This window comes from Echinops telfairi, unplaced genomic scaffold (genome assembly GCF_000313985.2).
Source record: "Echinops telfairi isolate 266 unplaced genomic scaffold, ASM31398v2 ScPeMD7_21;HRSCAF=78, whole genome shotgun sequence".
Taxonomy (NCBI): domain Eukaryota; kingdom Metazoa; phylum Chordata; class Mammalia; order Afrosoricida; family Tenrecidae; genus Echinops; species Echinops telfairi.
In genome coordinates this window covers 14,518,297-14,522,546 of record NW_022103918.1, presented here as the reverse complement: position 1 = coordinate 14,522,546, position 4,250 = coordinate 14,518,297, and the positions used below count along the sequence as shown (strand labels likewise).

The window sequence follows — 4,250 nt, the reverse complement described above, 5'->3', positions numbered from 1 at the left end:
TCTTTGATGCCTGATACCTGATCACATCAACACCTCATAACACAGACTAGTGTGCTTCCTCCATGTCGGCTCTGTTTCTTCCCTGCTAGATGGCTGCTTGTTTAAGACCCCAGATGCTATATCTTCTAATAGCTGGGCACCATAAGCTTTCTTCATCACATTTGCTTATGCACTCATTTTTGTCTTTAGCAATCATATTAGGGAAGGTGTGCATCACAAAATGCCGGGTTATTAGAACAAAGTGTTCTTGCATTGAGGGAGTACTTGGGTGAAGGCCCAATGTCTGTCTGTTGCCTTAATACTTAACAAATAAATATATGCACATATATCTATTTCTCTATCATTATATACCAATATATTTACATATGAACATGACTGTATTTAGACCTCTATAAATGTCTTTTGCCTCCTAGTTTTTTCCCTCTATTTCCTTTTAGTTTCCTCTTGTCCCACTATCACGCTCCACCTTCACTCAGGTTTCAGTCATTCCTCTCAGCTACATTGCCCTTGATCAAGCTCCTTAAGGCATCCTAGGCCTGCCTGGCTATCGATTTTAGATCACTTATTGTTCCCTTGCCCCTGGGTTTGTTGCCACGCCCCTTCCTTTCCCCCACCTCGCCCTCTCCTTTGTTACCCCCACCCCCCGGAACCTGTCAGTCCCATTGTTTTCTCCTCTGGATTGTTTATCCTACCTATCTTATCTAGATAGACATGTAGAGACAATAAATTGCACAAAAACAGGACAAAGAAAAACAAAACAACAACAAAAAGAAAAGCCTGTAAATAGTTCCAGATCTGTTTGTTGACCTTTAGGAGTGTTTTATCGTTGAGTCTAATGAGGTATCACACCCTGACCCCAAAGCCTATTTTTGATATTCCTCGGAGACTTCACTGCTTTGTTCCCCTTGCCGCCCTGTTGCACGCCCTTAGTGTTTCCACCCAGAGTGGTGGGGTCAGATCAGGCACAATATCCACACTGTGTCCCCAGTGATGTTCCCCATAGAGCTATGGGTCAGTGAGGGACGTCGTGTCTTGTGGTGGGGCTGGCCCTATGATCCTCTCTGTGCACTGACTGCTCTGAGCAGGGATGTCATCCTCGGGGCTTGGTGGGCCAGGATGTGCGCCACTCTCTCTCCTTCCCTCTTCATTTGCTCCTGTGTGCTCTGATCAGAAGTGCCCCTCTCTCTGAGCCATACAGCACTTCCTAAAAGATAAATTAACCATTACAGTACAATAACAATACAATAACAGCCAGAATTGTATTAGGGAGAAAGACAGCTGGGTAACGTTGGGCCTTTAGGAAGGTAGCAAGTGTCCGTGTCACTAGGAGGGTGACAAATCATCTACTTCCAAATTCAAGAAGGGAGTAATAGTCTCCCAAAGTTCCCACTTCCTTCCGTGGCCAAGCATTCGAGGGAGCATCCTTTCAAAGATAAACAAAGGGTCAAGCAGCAGTACCTAACGTGAGAGGCCAGTGAAGATGAGGGCATTCCGCAAAATGAAAATCCTCAGAGCACAACGCCTACAAAGAAATAAATGTCTTACATGTTTGAAAGGAAAAAGCCCCTACCTGGATGTGAGGCTGGCTCCTCTACCCAGGTAGCTCTGTTGCTTCAAATAAATAACTGAGCTTTCTTGTCCTCTGTTCATGTAGATGAGTCCCTGGGTGGTGCACATGGTTAATGGTCTGGGCTGCTGACAGAAAGGGTGACTGTTTGCATTTACCCAGAGGAACTGTAGGAGGGGTCCCTGGTGATCTAATTTCCCCAAATCGGCCATTGAAAGTTCCAAGGAGCACAGTTCTACCCTGACACACACGAAGTCACTATGCGTCAGAATCAACTTGATGGCAGCTGGCACTAGTTCCTTCAGCCCATGCTAGGATTGGCATTGCAATTCTAAAGAGCAATTACGCTGAAACAACAAAACCCTGGATATTGTGGGCCTCTTTCCTTTGAAACACTCCTATCCCCAAAATCTATAGAAAACTGCAACACCTCAACAAGAAAAAGAGGAATAATCCAATTTAAAAGTGAGCAGAAGATATGAATAAACAATCCATCAAAGATGACATCCAGGTGCCAACAAACATGAAAAAACGCTCATGACCATTAGCCACCGGAGAAATGCAAGTCAAAACAACCATGAGATACCACTTCACCTTGGCGATGAAAGCAAAGTTAAAACAGAAAATAACAAGTCCTGGGGGGATACGGAGAGCTTCGACCTCTCATACACAGCTGGTGGGACCATGAAACTGTATAGCCACGGTGGAGAGTGGTATGGTGCTGCCTCAAACAAACAGGAATAAAAACACTACGGGAGCCACCGATCACTTTACTTGGTGTATACGCTATAGAAGCAAGGAGCCAGAACACAAGCTGATATATGCACACCCACATTCATCGCAGCAAGCGAATGGAAACAACTTCAGTGCCCGGGCTGGAGGAAGGGATCAACAAACTTTGGTGTGTCCGTACCATGGGATACTGTGCGTCACTGAAGAATAATGATGTAACTGTCAAAGCCCTTTGAAATGTGCTGCTCACAGCCAATTATTGCAATCTTTACCTCCTGTGATGTGTATTTGGAGGGAAATAAAGGCACGGGCACTTCCATTTTCACCAGGACAGAAACTACAATGTGATGAATAGGATGCAGCCCTCTCTGTCACTAGTTTTGTGCTGGAAACAGACGTTCCTTTAAAAGCATTAGAAGCTTTTTCGGGTCTTTGGAAACTCCTGCTGCTGGCTGCCCCCATGATGGACTGTATTTATTTGCTTTGAAATCCTTGAATGGTTGTTTTCCAATTATACATGCAATTCGTGATTCGTGCAGAAAATCTGGAAAATCCAGAAAAGCACAAAGAAGAAAAGACTTGTCACAGATAATCCAATTACTTGGAGATAATGAGCATTTCAGAAGAGAAGATCCAGAATGCAGCCAGAGATCTGCTTTGTAAGCCAACTCAAAGCCTCCCGGGGGGAATGGGGAATGGTGTGGCAGCTCCTGGAGAGGGTGCACAGAAGAAGGGCTTGTTCGTGTGTGTATCTCCAGTTCTGTCCTCGGGAGCAGCAACCTGGCCAGCAAACAGACTTTCGAGACCACTTAGCAGGGAGGCTCCTTTAGTGGAGATGGCTGCAGCTTGCAGATACAACTTTCATGAAAATGTATACTTCTATACACACACGTATGTACATATATAATATATAAAACATATATGTGAAAGCAATGCATCTTTATATACTATAGATCTGAAGTCATGTACATTGTTGTTGGGTGCCAGCAAGTCCCTTTTTATTCATTGTGACCCCATGTAGTGTGAAATTGTGGGGTTTCGTGGGCTGTCCTCTTTAGAGCTTCCAACCACTAACCTTTCGGGTTGAATGCTCAGCCTTAATTTCCATAGCTATAGATTTATATCCAAAACAATAAAAAATACTCCAATTTCAATATAAAAAGAGAGAATTTTAAAGGCTGAAAATAGATAATATACTAAGGAAGATAAAACATTTTTAGTCAACAATCAAGGAAGTTCAATTTACAGTGGTGAATATCTTTGGGGGTCTCTGTCTAGCTCACGATGGCTCATTTCTCTCACTTAACACACCATGAAGCAGGGAGCAGACTGGGGCTGCAGTTCTCCAGGGACGTGAGAGTCTGTTTTCCAGTCTTGCATTGGGGACTTCTCCAGGTTGCTACTTCCCAGAGCTTCATCCTTGCAAATATTCCGAAGAAAAGAGCCTTTGGCCATTTTCAAATGTCCAAGAAGTTAGATGCTTGCCAGGGGAACTGCAGACAACACAGTGTGCTTTTCCTCGGCAAAACCTCCAGGGACCATGATGCAAACCCCACTGGCAGGTTCACACTTGCTCGAGAGAGAGACTTACATGTTCCCAGAGAAAGGTCGCAGCAGGGCAGAAAATTAAACATAACACACCTGCTGTCTTCAACTAGTGAACCATTCATGTGGGAAGAGGATTATCTGTGTCGTGAGCTCATCTGTTGAGTTGTCCTTCTATTTAAAAGCTATTTCTTGAGTGACTACTGTCTACCAGCCAAGGTTTTAGGATAAAGTGTTTAACAAAACAGGCAAGCAGCAAGGGGGAACCAATTACAAGGATCTACATATAACCTCCTCCCTGGGGGATGAACAACAGAAAAGTGGGTGAAGGGAGACGTCGGACAGTGTAAGATATGACAAAATAATAATAATTTCTAAATCATCAAGGGTTCATGAGGGAGGGAGG

The 4,250-nt window shown here is 44.1% G+C and overlaps 1 pseudogene; it reads left to right on the top strand.

Moving 5' to 3' along the window:
- The window catches only part of LOC105978371, a 50,988-nt pseudogene that overhangs the window by 3,320 nt on the left and 43,418 nt on the right, over positions 1-4,250 (top strand).